General features: G+C 42.0%; 7 long non-coding RNA genes across 14 annotated transcripts; all 7 read left to right on the plus strand.

The window, feature by feature from the left end:
- The first annotated feature begins 322 nt into the window (after nt 1-322).
- LOC117188608 lies at nt 323-1,665 on the plus strand. 3 transcript variants are annotated; one of them, XR_004472724.1, is made up of 5 exons: nt 323-375; nt 437-505; nt 570-1,018; nt 1,101-1,302; nt 1,343-1,665. It is a non-coding gene; the product is annotated as an uncharacterized LOC117188608 (long non-coding RNA). The 3 variants fall into 3 exon arrangements; XR_004472722.1 differs by having other exon boundaries at nt 1,365-1,665; XR_004472723.1 differs by having other exon boundaries at nt 1,169-1,302; nt 1,365-1,665.
- Nucleotides 1,666-2,681: 1,016 nt separating this feature from the next.
- Nucleotides 2,682-3,485, plus strand: LOC117188605. Of its 2 annotated transcripts, XR_004472718.1 has the most exons (3): nt 2,682-2,878; nt 3,219-3,287; nt 3,352-3,485. It is a non-coding gene; the product is annotated as an uncharacterized LOC117188605 (long non-coding RNA). The 2 variants fall into 2 exon arrangements; XR_004472719.1 differs by lacking the exons at nt 3,219-3,287; nt 3,352-3,485 and adding an exon at nt 2,930-3,191 and having other exon boundaries at nt 2,687-2,878.
- Nucleotides 3,486-4,296: 811 nt separating this feature from the next.
- Nucleotides 4,297-4,691, plus strand: LOC117188610. Its single transcript, XR_004472726.1, has 3 exons — nt 4,297-4,432; nt 4,494-4,562; nt 4,627-4,691. It is a non-coding gene; the product is annotated as an uncharacterized LOC117188610 (long non-coding RNA).
- A 370-nt stretch (nt 4,692-5,061) lies between these two features.
- On the plus strand, nt 5,062-11,767 carry LOC117188601. 4 transcript variants are annotated; one of them, XR_004472706.1, is made up of 6 exons: nt 5,062-5,076; nt 9,176-9,377; nt 9,440-10,915; nt 10,968-11,439; nt 11,501-11,569; nt 11,634-11,767. It is a non-coding gene; the product is annotated as an uncharacterized LOC117188601 (long non-coding RNA). The 4 variants fall into 4 exon arrangements; XR_004472708.1 differs by lacking the exon at nt 5,062-5,076 and adding an exon at nt 9,079-9,093 and having other exon boundaries at nt 9,418-10,915; XR_004472705.1 differs by lacking the exon at nt 5,062-5,076 and adding an exon at nt 9,079-9,093.
- On the plus strand, nt 6,699-7,502 carry LOC117188606. The gene is made up of 3 exons (XR_004472720.1): nt 6,699-6,895; nt 7,236-7,304; nt 7,369-7,502. It is a non-coding gene; the product is annotated as an uncharacterized LOC117188606 (long non-coding RNA).
- Nucleotides 8,273-8,708, plus strand: LOC117188609. The gene is made up of 3 exons (XR_004472725.1): nt 8,273-8,449; nt 8,511-8,579; nt 8,644-8,708. It is a non-coding gene; the product is annotated as an uncharacterized LOC117188609 (long non-coding RNA).
- A 3,284-nt stretch (nt 11,768-15,051) lies between the features above and the next one.
- On the plus strand, nt 15,052-15,860 carry LOC117188604. Of its 2 annotated transcripts, XR_004472716.1 has the most exons (3): nt 15,052-15,252; nt 15,593-15,661; nt 15,726-15,860. It is a non-coding gene; the product is annotated as an uncharacterized LOC117188604 (long non-coding RNA). The 2 variants fall into 2 exon arrangements; XR_004472717.1 differs by lacking the exons at nt 15,593-15,661; nt 15,726-15,860 and adding an exon at nt 15,304-15,565 and having other exon boundaries at nt 15,059-15,252.
- Nucleotides 15,861-16,469: the final 609 nt, after the last annotated feature.

Raw genomic sequence — 16,469 nt, forward strand, 5'->3', positions numbered from 1 at the left:
CGGCTCGAACATGAGGGACCACATTGAATGGAGCTGCTCCACATGCTCGCCAGTCATCTCAAGGATCTCTCCCTTGATGGAGGTTGGGTCAACCATAGCCAATAGGAATGGGTCTTGTATTCGCGAATGGAAGGAATTTATGTGATGTGTGCAGGATTTCGATTGCACAATGTGTTGCTCAAGGAAAATGCCTCCGCACAGATAAGTGACGCCTCTCGTGTTGGCACAAATTGCACAATGAAAATTTTGTGTGCTTGATTTGCCTCATGCCTCAAAGCACAACTTAATACTCAAAGGATACGTGTTTGGCCATATGTTTGGAATTAGGGTAAAACATGTTTTACATGTTCTCGCAACGCAATCGTCGACTTGGGGGTAAGTCCTTTAGAGATTTATTCTTGACAATCTTATGCTAATTCTTAATTTGATTTTGCAGGATGCAGCAATAATGATTTCTACAGATACGGGTTACGTTTCAAAGAAAGCCATCGACAGAATGGTTTTTGTAAGTATACATATATCATATATTTATTTATATATAATTGCAATTTCGTTTGTCTTTTGCTTAGCTTTCACTTAATACAAATTAATACCGAAGGACCAGCTGGAATTAGCCAATACAAGTTTTTTTTTTCAAAGTTCCATGTTAAAAAAGATATAATAAAAAAGATGTCTGATTGTGATTATTATTAGCACTTAATTATTGTGTCATAATTTTTAAGGGGGGCTTATAAGGGTTGTTATCCAGTGTTGCTTTTCCCCTGAATTAAAGCACAGAACCCCTTGAAGAACTGCCGCTGACATTTTCATTTCATTTGACAGTTTTTTCATGGCCAAGCAAGACCAAGATAAATGTTATCTTATTTTATGTTTGGATACGGCTCTCCCTTTTTAATAAACTTTTAAAACTTAGTAGCCCTATTCTTTGGTAGATCAGGCATATTTGAAATGGGATTTTCCTCAGTCTGTTTCCATTCCTGTTCCCGTAAACATCTATATTGTTGAATTTTCGTTCTATGTAAGTGTATAAAAAATAGCAAAAATTTTAGTAATTTGCTTTTGTCCTGCCAAAAAATATATTTAAAATTTTGTTTTTTTAGTTGAATTTTGACTTTGCTTACTTTGCTTGGAAGAGTTGGAAAAAATTGAATATTATTTCACAAAACAGTCCGAAGGGTTGGAGCTCCAAAGATTGGCTGAAATAAATGTGCGATTTAAGCACCTACAAAATATAGTCCATGCGGAAGATGAAATCATGGCATACTTTATGCTGGAAATTAAAACAATTTGCAGCACAAGAAGGTATCTGTGGTCTTTCTGTCAAAATTTAAAATTTTAATAGTTTTCTGTTCTCCTTGCTGCAGCCCCTGCTGTGGACCCTGCTGCAGTCCGTGCTGCAGTCCGTGCTGCGGTCCGTGCTGCAGCCCCTGCTGTGGACCCTGCTGCAGTCCGTGCTGCAGTCCGTGCCGCAGTCCGTGCTGCAGCCCCTGCTGCACTCCCTGCTGCTCCCCCTGCTCCTATCCCTGCTGCTATCCCTGTGGGGCCCCAGGCGCTGGATTCTGGTTCAGCCAAATTTATTGATGCAAACAGCTATGCAATAAAATCATAACAAGAAACTACATGAAATCCGTACAATTAAGCAAATAAAATTAGTTTTTAACTATTTCATGGACAATAGTGCCAAAGGGAAGGCTAATTTGGGGGCTGGGTGCTTAAAAAATCACTTAAGGATCCCCTACACTGTTGGGATTATAGGATTTTTATCGCTGAACACGAATCAGGCCTCCAAAAGTGCAATTACATTGATACGCCATTGTGTATCGCCCATTGTGTAAAAAAATAACAATTTGTGGTATACGAGGGTATCTGTAGTCCTTATGTAAAAATTGTATATATGTAGATATAAGAACCACCCGATCAAAACAAAGACAGAAACTAGGCAGCAATGTAAGCTCCCGTTCGTTGCTCCTTGCTCCGCATTTGCTGAGAGCGTGGCCTGAGAGAGTGAAAGAGCGAGAGACACTCGTGTCAGCAGAGTGTGGATGGCATTTTAATGTTTTTGTTGCTGAGAGAGCAAATGGGTTCCGTTTGCCGAGAATCCGAACTCCCTGCTCTCGTGTTCTCGCAATCTCGCATTGTTGATGCTGAGAGAGCAGACGAAAGACACGATCGGGAATAAAAAGACAGCCACAAAGCAACTGCGAGAGTGTATGTATGTGTGCGTGCATTGCGGTCGGGAAGCAAAGCTCTCGCTTGCAGATGAAATGAAGATCAAGAGATAAGACAATTTGACAGTGCGCTTGGAGGCGAAGTACAAGAAAAATGCAAGAAAAGAAGAAGCCTAATCTCTGACACGGTCCTAACAAGTTTGGATATGTAGTAAATCGAATGCTGGAAGGCGATTTAACAATTTGGGTTTCCGCAAAGCCCTACATGCCCTCGAAGACGGTTTCCATCAACAGAGTCCTCTCAAGTGACCCCGACCAATGGAAAAAAACCCGGCTTTACATAAGAGTACCCACACCTTACAGTGCTTTAGAAATGGGGCAGCTGTCGTTGGGATACAAACCCCCATTTCCTCCCCCCCCACAAATATAATTTTTCACTAAAAAATATACATCACAGTAGGCTGTATTCTGTAACCTTTGGAATATTCAGGCCCTTAGTTGTAAAACCAAACAATTTTTCATTCGTTTTCCGGCTCTCGTTCAGGCAACAACTAAAAATTATTTTCGGGAAAAAAAAATTATGAAAATTATTTGAGTAAAAAAATTTGTGTGTAAAAATGTTTACGCGAGTTAAAAAATTTTGTTTGTGAAAAGTATCACAAGTGTAAAAATTATTATTCGTAAATCCTAATTCCAATGATGGCTAAAAGGTAGTGACAAGTGAAATTTGTTTTGGCTGTTAACATGGATCCATTCCGCAGTATCTCCACACAATTCAGCCCACACTCCATACTCCAAACTACACAATCCACACTTTAAGCTACCCAGTCCACACTCATTGAACCGCATTTCAATCTACCAGACTCTTATACACAAACTACACTTCGATAAGCATATACATATGTATAAGCATACTTCTTATACGCTAATCTGCACACTTATACTCTGATCTGCACACTTATCTACACTCTACGCCAATCTGCGGAGTTATTTACACTCTACGCCAATCTGCGGAGTTAATTACACTCTATTCTTCATTTGATTTTGCAGGATGCAGCAATAATGATTTCTACAGATACGGGTTACGTTTCAAAGAAAGCCATCGACAGAATGGTTTTTGTAAGTATACATATATCATATATTTATTTATATATAATTGCAATTTCGTTTGTCTTTTGCTTAGCTTTCACTTAATACAAATTAATACCGAAGGACCAGCTGGAATTAGCCAATACAAGTTTTTTTTTCAAAGTTCCATGTTAAAAATGTTTCATTTGACAGTTTTTTCATGGCCAAGCAAGACCATGACCGGCATAACTGTTGCGCATCTGCCGCAGCCGCTCTAGTGTCTCTGGTGTTAGATTGTGGCTCAGATCGTTCAGTAGGCGATCCTCTGCATCGGTCTGGGGCATCAGCTCGAGCATCTTCATGCCATGCTTGATGGCCTTGCGCAGCTGGTCCAGCTCCGTCTGGCGCACTGCGCGCTGAGAGCGCAGGTTGTCGAGATGGTCGCGAAAGCCGTCCATCTCATCGGGCAGGGGCAGCGGGTCCGCCAGTAGAGGGAGCGGCAGTGCGCCCAGCTCTTCGCAGAGCTGCTCCTGCTGGAGCAGCAGCTCCCCGATCTCCGCCCGACGTTTCGAGAGCTCCTCGCGCAGATGCTCAATGCTTTTGTCCAGCTTCAGCTGCCATATGATCAGTGGCACATCGTCGGGCCTCTGACCAATGTCCACCGTCTCATGGAGGAGTCGGGTGAGGTCGCTGGCCTCGGCTCGGAGTGCGGCTATGTCATCCAGGATGGCCGCCTGCTTCTCCCGCGACTCGGTCAGCAGATCCGTATAGAAATTATCCGCGTGCGCCTTGAGTTTGTGCAGAAAGTCCTCGCATGTCTTCGGCTCGAACATGAGGGACCACATTGAATGGAGCTGCTCCACATGCTCGCCAGTCATCTCAAGTATCTCTCCCTTGATGGAGGTTGGGTCAACCATAGCCAATAGGAATGGGTCTTGTATTCGCGAATGGAAGGAATTTATGTGATGTGTGCAGGATTTCGATTGCACAATGTGTTGCTCAAGGAAAATGCCTCCGCACAGATAAGTGACGCCTCTCGTGTTGGCACAAATTGCACAATGAAAATTTGGTGTGCTTGATTTGCCTCATGCCTCAAAGCACAACTTAATACTCAAAGGATACGTGTTTGGCCATATGTTTGGAATTAGGGTAAAGCATGTTTTACATGTTCTCGCAACGCAATCGTCGACTTGGGGGTAAGTCCTTTAGAGATTTATTCTTGACAATCTTATGCTAATTCTTAATTTGATTTTGCAGGATGCAGCAATAATGATTTCTACAGATACGGGTTACGTTTCAAAGAAAGCCATCGACAGAATGGTTTTTGTAAGTATACATATATCATATATTTATTTATATATAATTGCAATTTCGTTTGTCTTTTGCTTAGCTTTCACTTAATACAAATTAATACCGAAGGACCAGCTGGAATTACCCAATACAAGTTTTTTTTTTTCAAAGTTCCATGTTAAAAAAGATATAATAAAAAAGATGTCTGATTGTGATTATTATTAGCACTTAATTATTGTGTCATAATTTTAAAGGGGGGCTTATAAGGGTTGTTATCCAGTGTTGCTTTTCCCCTGAATTAAAGCACAGAACCCCTTGAAGAACTGCCGCTGACATTTTCATTTCATTTGATAGTTTTTTCATGGCCAAGCAAGACCAAGATAAATGTTATCTTATTTTATGTTTGGATACGGCTCTCCCTTTTTAATAAACTTTTAAAACTTAGTAGCCCTATTCTTTGGTAGATCAGGCATATTTGAAATGGGATTTTCCTCAGTCTGTTTCCATTCCTGTTCCCGTAAACATCTATATTGTTGAATTTTCGTTCTATGTAAGTGGTTAAAAAATAGCAAAAATTTTAGTAATTTGCGTTTGTCCTGCCAAAAAAAATATTTAAAATTTTGTTTTTTTAGTTGAATTTTGACTTTGCTTACTTTGCTTGGAAGAGTTGGAAAAAAAAGATTATTTTTTCACAAAACAGTCCGAAGGGTTGGAGCTCCAAAGATTGGCTGAAATAAATGTGCGATTTAAGCACCTACAAAATATAGTCCATGCGGAAGATGAAATCATGGCATACTTTATGCTGGAAATTAAAACAATTTGCAGCACAAGAAGGTATCTGTGGTCTTTCTGTCAAAATTTAAAATTTTAATAGTTTTCTGTTCTCCTTGCTGCAGCCCCTGCTGTGGACCCTGCTGCAGTCCGTGCTGCAGTTCGTTCTGCAGCCCCTGCTGCACTCCCTGCTGCTCCCCCTGCTGCACTCCCTGCTCCTATCCCTGCTGCTATCCCTGTGGGGCCCCAGGCGCTGGATTCTGGTTCAGCCAAATTTATTGATGCAAACAGCTATGCAATAAAATCATAACAAGAAACTACATGAAATCCGTACAATTAAGCAAATAAAATTAGTTTTTAACTATTTCATGGACAATAGTGCCAAAGGGAAGGCTAATTTGGGGGCTGGGTGCTTAAAAAATCACTTAAGGATCCCCTACACTGTTGGGATTATAGGATTTTTCTCGCTGAACACGAATCAGGCCTCCAAAAGTGCAATTACATTGATACGCCATTGTGTATCGCCCATTGTGTAAAAAAATAATTTGTGGTATACGAGGGTATCTGTAGTCCTTATGTAAAAATTGTATATATGTAGATATAAGAACCACCCGATCAAAACAAAGACAGAAACTAGGCAGCAATGTAAGCTCCCGTTCGTTGCTCCTTGCTCCGCATTTGCTGAGAGCGTGGCCTGAGAGAGTGAAAGAGCGAGAGACACTCGTGTCAGCAGAGTGTGGATGGCATTTTAATGTTTTTGTTGCTGAGAGAGCAAATGGGTTCCGTTTGCCGAGAATCCGAACTCCCTGCTCTCGTGTTCTCGCAATCTCGCATTGTTGATGCTGAGAGAGAAGACGAAAGACACGATCGGGAATAAAAAGACAGCCACAAAGCAACTGCGAGAGTGTATGTATGTGTGCGTGCATTGCGGTCGGGAAGCAAAGCTCTCGCTTGCAGATGAAATGAAGATCAAGAGATAAGACAATTTGACAGTGCGCTTGGAGGCGAAGTACAAGAAAAATGCAAGAAAAGAAGAAGCCTAATCTCTGACACGGTCCTAACAAGTTTGGATATGTAGTAAATCGAATGCTGGAAGGCGATTTAACAATTTGGGTTTCCGCAAAGCCCTACATGCCCTCGAAGACGGTTTCCATCAACAGAGTCCTCTCAAGTGACCCCGACCAATGGAAAAAAACCCTGCTGACGAGACTTTTGGCAAAGGCTCTACATAAGAGTACCCACACCTTACAGTGCTTTAGAAATGGGGCAGCTGTCGTTGGGATACAAACCCCCATTTCCTCCCCCCCCACAAATATAATTTTTCACTAAAAAATATACATCACAGTAGGCTGTATTCTGTAACCTTTGGAATATTCAGGCCCTTAGTTGTAAAACCAAACAATTTTTCATTCGTTTTCCGGCTCTCGTTCAGGCAACAACTAAAAATTATTTTCGGGAAAAAAAAATTATGAAAATTATTTGAGTAAAAAAATTTGTGTGTAAAAATGTTTACGCGAGTTAAAAAATTTTGTTTGTGAAAAGTATCACAAGTGTAAAAATTATTATTCGTAAATCCTAATTCCAATGATGGCTAAAAGGTAGTGACAAGTGAAATTTGTTTTGGCTGTTAACATGGATCCATTCCGCAGTATCTCCACACAATTCAGCCCACACTCCATACTCCAAACTACACAATCTACACTTTAAGCTACCCAGTCCACACTCATTGAACCGCATTTCAATCTACCAGACTCTTATACACAAACTACACTTCGATAAGCATATACATATGTATAAGCATACTTCTTATACGCTAATCTGCACACTTATACTCTGATCTGCACACTTATCTACACTCTACGCCAATCTGCGGAGTTATTTACACTCTACGCCAATCTGCGGAGTTAATTACACTCTATTCTTCATTTGATTTTGCAGGATGCAGCAATAATGATTTCTACAGATACGGGTTACGTTTCAAAGAAAGCCATCGACAGAATGGTTTTTGTAAGTATACATATATCATATATTTATTTATATATAATTGCAATTTCGTTTGTCTTTTGCTTAGCTTTCACTTAATACAAATTAATACCGAAGGACCAGCTGGAATTAGCCAATACAAGTTTTTTTTTCAAAGTTCCATGTTAAAAATGTTTCATTTGACAGTTTTTTCATGGCCAAGCAAGACCATGACCGGCATAACTGTTGCGCATCTGCCGCAGCCGCTCTAGTGTCTCTGGTGTTAGATTGTGGCTCAGATCGTTCAGTAGGCGATCCTCTGCATCGGTCTGGGGCATCAGCTCGAGCATCTTCATGCCATGCTTGATGGCCTTGCGCAGCTGGTCCAGCTCCGTCTGGCGCACTGCGCGCTGAGAGCGCAGGTTGTCGAGATGGTCGCGAAAGCCGTCCATCTCATCGGGCAGGGGCAGCGGGTCCGCCAGTAGAGGGAGCGGCAGTGCGCCCAGCTCTTCGCAGAGCTGCTCCTGCTGGAGCAGCAGCTCCCCGATCTCCGCCCGACGTTTCGAGAGCTCCTCGCGCAGATGCTCAATGCTTTTGTCCAGCTTCAGCTGCCATATGATCAGTGGCACATCGTCGGGCCTCTGACCAATGTCCACCGTCTCATGGAGGAGTCGGGTGAGGTCGCTGGCCTCGGCTCGGAGTGCGGCTATGTCATCCAGGATGGCCGCCTGCTTCTCCCGCGACTCGGTCAGCAGATCCGTATAGAAATTATCCGCGTGCGCCTTGAGTTTGTGCAGAAAGTCCTCGCATGTCTTCGGCTCGAACATGAGGGACCACATTGAATGGAGCTGCTCCACATGCTCGCCAGTCATCTCAAGGATCTCTCCCTTGATGGAGGTTGGGTCAACCATAGCCAATAGGAATGGGTCTTGTATTCGCGAATGGAAGGAATTTATGTGATGTGTGCAGGATTTCGATTGCACAATGTGTTGCTCAAGGAAAATGCCTCCGCACAGATAAGTGACGCCTCTCGTGTTGGCACAAATTGCACAATGAAAATTTTGTGTGCTTGATTTGCCTCATGCCTCAAAGCACAACTTAATACTCAAAGGATACGTGTTTGGCCATATGTTTGGAATTAGGGTAAAGCATGTTTTACATGTTCTCGCAACGCAATCGTCGACTTGGGGGTAAGTCCTTTAGAGATTTATTCTTGACAATCTTATGCTAATTCTTAATTTGATTTTGCAGGATGCAGCAATAATGATTTCTACAGATACGGGTTACGTTTCAAAGAAAGCCATCGACAGAATGGTTTTTGTAAGTATACATATATCATATATTTATTTATATATAATTGCAATTTCGTTTGTCTTTTGCTTAGCTTTCACTTAATACAAATTAATACCGAAGGACCAGCTGGAATTACCCAATACAAGTTTTTTTTTTTCAAAGTTCCATGTTAAAAAAGATATAATAAAAAAGATGTCTGATTGTGATTATTATTAGCACTTAATTATTGTGTCATAATTTTAAAGGGGGGCTTATAAGGGTTGTTATCCAGTGTTGCTTTTCCCCTGAATTAAAGCACAGAACCCCTTGAAGAACTGCCGCTGACATTTTCATTTCATTTGATAGTTTTTTCATGGCCAAGCAAGACCAAGATAAATGTTATCTTATTTTATGTTTGGATACGGCTCTCCCTTTTTAATAAACTTTTAAAACTTAGTAGCCCTATTCTTTGGTAGATCAGGCATATTTGAAATGGGATTTTCCTCAGTCTGTTTCCATTCCTGTTCCCGTAAACATCTATATTGTTGAATTTTCGTTCTATGTAAGTGGTTAAAAAATAGCAAACATTTTAGTAATTTGCGTTTGTCCTGCCAAAAAAAATATTTAAAATTTTGTTTTTTTAGTTGAATTTTGACTTTGCTTACTTTGCTTGGAAGAGTTGGAAAAAATTGAATATTATTTCACAAAACAGTCCGAAGGGTTGGAGCTCCAAAGATTGGCTGAAATAAATGTGCGATTTAAGCACCTACAAAATATAGTCCATGCGGAAGATGAAATCATGGCATACTTTATGCTGGAAATTAAAACAATTTGCAGCACAAGAAGGTATCTGTGGTCTTTCTGTCAAAATTTAAAATTTTAATAGTTTTCTGTTCTCCTTGCTGCAGCCCCTGCTGTGGACCCTGCTGCAGTCCGTGCTGCAGTTCGTTCTGCAGCCCCTGCTGCACTCCCTGCTGCTCCCCCTGCTGCACTCCCTGCTCCTATCCCTGCTGCTATCCCTGTGGGGCCCCAGGCGCTGGATTCTGGTTCAGCCAAATTTATTGATGCAAACAGCTATGCAATAAAATCATAACAAGAAACTACATGAAATCCGTACAATTAAGCAAATAAAATTAGTTTTTAACTATTTCATGGACAATAGTGCCAAAGGGAAGGCTAATTTGGGGGCTGGGTGCTTAAAAAATCACTTAAGGATCCCCTACACTGTTGGGATTATAGGATTTTTCTCGCTGAACACGAATCAGGCCTCCAAAAGTGCAATTACATTGATACGCCATTGTGTATCGCCCATTGTGTAAAAAAATAACAATTTGTGGTATACGAGGGTATCTGTAGTCCTTATGTAAAAATTGTATATATGTAGATATAAGAACCACCCGATCAAAACAAAGACAGAAACTAGGCAGCAATGTAAGCTCCCGTTCGTTGCTCCTTGCTCCGCATTTGCTGAGAGCGTGGCCTGAGAGAGTGAAAGAGCGAGAGACACTCGTGTCAGCAGAGTGTGGATGGCATTTTAATGTTTTTGTTGCTGAGAGAGCAAATGGGTTCCGTTTGCCGAGAATCCGAACTCCCTGCTCTCGTGTTCTCGCAATCTCGCATTGTTGATGCTGAGAGAGAAGACGAAAGACACGATCGGGAATAAAAAGACAGCCACAAAGCAACTGCGAGAGTGTATGTATGTGTGCGTGCATTGCGGTCGGGAAGCAAAGCTCTCGCTTGCAGATGAAATGAAGATCAAGAGATAAGACAATTTGACAGTGCGCTTGGAGGCGAAGTACAAGAAAAATGCAAGAAAAGAAGAAGCCTAATCTCTGACACGGTCCTAACAAGTTTGGATATGTAGTAAATCGAATGCTGAAAGGCGATTTAACAATTTGGGTTTCCGCAAAGCCCTACATGCCCACGAAGACGGTTTTCATCAACAGAGGCCTCTCAAGTGACCCCGACCAATGGAAAAAAACACTGCTGACGAGACTTTTGGCAAAGGCTTTACATAAGAGTACCCACACCTTACAGTGCTTTAGAAATGGGGCAGCTGTCGTTGGGATACAAACCCCCATTTCCTCCCCCCCCACAAATATAATTTTTCACTAAAAAATATACATCACAGTAGGCTGTATTCTGTAACCTTTGGAATATTCAGGCCCTTAGTTGTAAAACCAAACAATTTTTCATTCGTTTTCCGGCTCTCGTTCAGGCAACAACTAAAAATTATTTTCGGGAAAAAAAAATTATGAAAATTATTTGGGTACAAAAATTTGTGTGTAAAAATGTTTACGCGAGTTAAAAAATTTTGTTTGTGAAAAGTATCACAAGTGTAAAAATTATTATTCGTAAATCCTAATTCCAATGATGGCTAAAAGGTAGTGACAAGTGAAATTTGTTTTGGCATATTAACATGGATCCATTCCGCAGTATCTCCACACAATTCAGCCCACACTCCATACTCCAAACTACACAATCCACACTTTAAGCTACCCAGTCCACACTCATTGAACCGCATTTCAATCTACCAGACTCTTATACACAAACTACACTTCGATAAGCATATACATATGTATAAGCATACTTCTTATACGCTAATCTAAACACTTATACTCTGATCTGCACACTTATCTACACTCTACGCCAATCTGCGGAGTTATTTACACTCTACGCCAATCTGCGGAGTTAATTACACTCTACGCCAATCTGCAATCTTATTTACACTCTACGCCAATCTGCAAAACTAACCTACACTCTACGCACTGGACGCACTTCAGCAAAGCAAATGAAAAATGGTCGATTAACACAACTCAATACTCAAAGGATACGTGTTTGGCCATATGTTTGGAATTAGGGTAAAACATGTTTTACATGTTCTCGCAACGCAATCGTCTACTTGGGGGTAAGTCCTTTAGAGATTTATTCTTGACAATCTTATGCTAATTCTTCATTTGATTTTGCAGGATGCAGCAATAATGATTTCTACAGATACGGGTTACGTTTCAAAGAAAGCCATCGACAGAATGGTTTTTGTAAGTATACATATATCATATATTTATTTATATATAATTGCAATTTCGTTTGTCTTTTGCTTAGCTTTCACTTAATACAAATTAATACCGAAGGACCAGCTGGAATTAGCCAATACAAGTTTTTTTTTCAAAGTTCCATGTTAAAAATGTTTCATTTGACAGTTTTTTCATGGCCAAGCAAGACCATGACCGGCATAACTGTTGCGCATCTGCCGCAGCCGCTCTAGTGTCTCTGGTGTTAGATTGTGGCTCAGATCGTTCAGTAGGCGATCCTCTGCATCGGTCTGGGGCATCAGCTCGAGCATCTTCATGCCATGCTTGATGGCCTTGCGCAGCTGGTCCAGCTCCGTCTGGCGCACTGCGCGCTGAGAGCGCAGGTTGTCGAGATGGTCGCGAAAGCCGTCCATCTCATCGGGCAGGGGCAGCGGGTCCGCCAGTAGAGGGAGCGGCAGTGCGCCCAGCTCTTCGCAGAGCTGCTCCTGCTGGAGCAGCAGCTCCCCGATCTCCGCCCGACGTTTCGAGAGCTCCTCGCGCAGATGCTCAATGCTTTTGTCCAGCTTCAGCTGCCATATGATCAGTGGCACATCGTCGGGCCTCTGACCAATGTCCACCGTCTCATGGAGGAGTCGGGTGAGGTCGCTGGCCTCGGCTCGGAGTGCGGCTATGTCATCCAGGATGGCCGCCTGCTTCTCCCGCGACTCGGTCAGCAGATCCGTATAGAAATTATCCGCGTGCGCCTTGAGTTTGTGCAGTTTGTGTTCGGCTCGAACATGAGGGACCACATTGAATGGAGCTGCTCCACATGCTCGCCAGTCATCTCAAGGATCTCTCCCTTGATGGAGGTTGGGTCAACCATAGCCAATAGGAATGGGTCTTGTATTCGCGAATGGAAGGAATTTATGTGATGTGTGCAGGATTTCGATTGCACAATGTGTTGCTCAAGGAAAATGCCTCCGCACAGATAAGTGACGCCTCTCGTGTTGGCACAAATTGCACAATGAAAATTTGGTGTGCTTGATTTGCCTCATGCCTCAAAGCACAACTTAATACTCAAAGGATACGTGTTTGGCCATATGTTTGGAATTAGGGTAAAGCATGTTTTACATGTTCTCGCAACGCAATCGTCGACTTGGGGGTAAGTCCTTTAGAGATTTATTCTTGACAATCTTATGCTAATTCTTCATTTGATTTTGCAGGATGCAGCAATAATGATTTCTACAGATACGGGTTACGTTTCAAAGAAAGCCATCGACAGAATGGTTTTTGTAAGTATACATATATCATATATTTATTTATATATAATTGCAATTTCGTTTGTCTTTTGCTTAGCTTTCACTTAATACAAATTAATACCGAAGGACCAGCTGGAATTAGCCAATACAAGTTTTTTTTTTCAAAGTTCCATGTTAAAAAAGATATAATAAAAAAGATGTCTGATTGTGATTATTATTAGCACTTAATTATTGTGTCATAATTTTAAAGGGGGGCTTATAAGGGTTGTTATCCAGTGTTGCTTTTCCCCTGAATTAAAGCACAGAACCCCTTGAAGAACTGCCGCTGACATTTTCATTTCATTTGACAGTTTTTTCATGGCCAAGCAAGACCAAGATAAATGTTATCTTATTTTATGTTTGGATACGGCTCTCCCTTTTTAATAAACTTTTAAAACTTAGTAGCCCTATTCTTTGGTAGATCAGGCATATTTGAAATGGGATTTTCCTCAGTCTGTTTCCATTCCTGTTCCCGTAAACATCTATATTGTTGAATTTTCGTTCTATGTAAGTGTATAAAAAATAGCAAAAATTTTAGTAATTTGCTTTTGTCCTGCCAAAAAAAATATTTAAAATTTTGTTTTTTTAGTTGAATTTTGACTTTGCTTACTTTGCTTGGAAGAGTTGGAAAAAATTGAATATTATTTCACAAAACAGTCCGAAGGGTTGGAGCTCCAAAGATTGGCTGAAATAAATGTGCGATTTAAGCACCTACAAAATATAGTCCATGCGGAAGATGAAATCATGGCATACTTTATGCTGGAAATTAAAACAATTTGCAGCACAAGAAGGTATCTGTGGTCTTTCTGTCAAAATTTAAAATTTTAATAGTTTTCTGTTCTCCTTGCTGCAGCCCCTGCTGTGGACCCTGCTGCAGTCCGTGCTGCAGTCCGTGCTGCGGTCCGTGCTGCAGCCCCTGCTGTGGACCCTGCTTCGGTCCGTGCTGCAGCCCCTGCTGTGGACCCTGCTGCAGTCCGTGCCGCAGTCCGTGCTGCAGCCCCTGCTGCACTCCCTGCTGCTCCCCTGCTCCTATCCCTGCTGCTATCCCTGTGGGGCCCCAGGCGCTGGATTCTGGTTCAGCCAAATTTATTGATGCAAACAGCTATGCAATAAAATCATAACAAGAAACTACATGAAATCCGTACAATTAAGCAAATAAAATTAGTTTTTAACTATTTCATGGACAATAGTGCCAAAGGGAAGGCTAATTTGGGGGCTGGGTGCTTAAAAAATCACTTAAGGATCCCCTACACTGTTGGGATTATAGGATTTTTCTCGCTGAACACGAATCAGGCCTCCAAAAGTGCAATTACATTGATACGCCATTGTGTATCGCCCATTGTGTAAAAAAATAACAATTTGTGGTATACGAGGGTATCTGTAGTCCTTATGTAAAAATTGTATATATGTAGATATAAGAACCACCCGATCAAAACAAAGACAGAAACTAGGCAGCAATGTAAGCTCCCGTTCGTTGCTCCTTGCTCCGCATTTGCTGAGAGCGTGGCCTGAGAGAGTGAAAGAGCGAGAGACACTCGTGTCAGCAGAGTGTGGATGGCATTTTAATGTTTTTGTTGCTGAGAGAGCAAATGGGTTCCGTTTGCCGAGAATCCGAACTCCCTGCTCTCGTGTTCTCGCAATCTCGCATTGTTGATGCTGAGAGAGAAGACGAAAGACACGATCGGGAATAAAAAGACAGCCACAAAGCAACTGCGAGAGTGTATGTATGTGTGCGTGCATTGCGGTCGGGAAGCAAAGCTCTCGCTTGCAGATGAAATGAAGATCAAGAGATAAGACAATTTGACAGTGCGCTTGGAGGCGAAGTACAAGAAAAATGCAAGAAAAGAAGAAGCCTAATCTCTGACACGGTCCTAACAAGTTTGGATATGTAGTAAATCGAATGCTGGAAGGCGATTTAAAAATTTGGGTTTCCGCAAAGCCCTACATGCCCTCGAAGACGGTTTCCATCAACAGAGGCCTCTCAAGTGACCCCGACCAATGGAAAAAAACCCTGCTGACGAGACTTTTGGCAAAGGCTTTACATAAGAGTACCCACACCTTACAGTGCTTTAGAAATGGGGCAGCTGTCGTTAGGATACAAACCCCCATTTCCTCCCCCCCCACAAATATAATTTTTCACTAAAAAATATACATCACAGTAGGCTGTATTCTGTAACCTTTGGAATATTCAGGCCCTTAGTTGTAAAACCAAACAATTTTTCATTCGTTTTCCGGCTCTCGTTCAGGCAACAACTAAAAATTATTTTCGGGAAAAAAAAATTATGAAAATTATTTGAGTAAAAAAATTTGTGTGTAAAAATGTTTACGCGAGTTAAAAAATTTTGTTTGTGAAAAGTATCACAAGTGTAAAAATTATTATTCGTAAATCCTAATTCCAATGATGGCTAAAAGGTAGTGACAAGTGAAATTTGTTTTGGCTGTTAACATGGATCCATTCCGCAGTATCTCCACACAATTCAGCCCACACTCCATACTCCAAACTACACAATCCACACTTTAAGCTACCCAGTCCACACTCATTGAACCGCATTTCAATCTACCAGACTCTTATACACAAACTACACTTCGATAAGCATATACATATGTATAAGCATACTTCTTATACGCTAATCTGCACACTTATACTCTGATCTGCACACTTATCTACACTCTACGCCAATCTGCGGAGTTATTTACACTCTACGCCAATCTGCGGAGTTAATTACACTCTATTCTTCATTTGATTTTGCAGGATGCAGCAATAATGATTTCTACAGATACGGGTTACGTTTCAAAGAAAGCCATCGACAGAATGGTTTTTGTAAGTATACATATATCATATATTTATTTATATATAATTGCAATTTCGTTTGTCTTTTGCTTAGCTTTCACTTAATACAAATTAATACCGAAGGACCAGCTGGAATTAGCCAATACAAGTTTTTTTTTCAAAGTTCCATGTTAAAAATGTTTCATTTGACAGTTTTTTCATGGCCAAGCAAGACCATGACCGGCATAACTGTTGCGCATCTGCCGCAGCCGCTCTAGTGTCTCTGGTGTTAGATTGTGGCTCAGATCGTTCAGTAGGCGATCCTCTGCATCGGTCTGGGGCATCAGCTCAAGCATCTTCATGCCATGCTTGATGGCCTTGCGCAGCTGGTCCAGCTCCGTCTGGCGCACTGCGCGCTGAGAGCGCAGGTTGTCGAGATGGTCGCGAAAGCCGTCCATCTCATCGGGCAGGGGCAGCGGGTCCGCAAGTAGAGGGAGCGGCAGTGAGCCCAGCTCTTCGCAGAGCTGCTCCTGCTGGAGCAGCAGCTCCCCGATCTCCGCCCGACGTTTCGAGAGCTCCTCGCGCAGATGCTCAATGCTTTTGTCCAGCTTCAGCTGCCATATGATCAGTGGCACATCGTCGGGCCTCTGACCAATGTCCACCGTCTCATGGAGGAGTCGGGTGAGGTCGCTGGCCTCTGCTCGGAGTGCGGCTATGTCATCCAGGATGGCCGCCTGCTTCTCCCGCGACTCGGTCAGCAGATCCGTATAGAAATTATCCGCGTGCGCCTTGAGTTTGTGCAGAAAGTCCTCGCATGTCTTCGGCTCGAACATGAGGGACCACATTGAATGGAGCTGCT

Source organism: Drosophila miranda, chromosome 4, assembly GCF_003369915.1.
Source record: "Drosophila miranda strain MSH22 chromosome 4, D.miranda_PacBio2.1, whole genome shotgun sequence".
NCBI lineage: Eukaryota > Metazoa > Arthropoda > Insecta > Diptera > Drosophilidae > Drosophila > Drosophila miranda.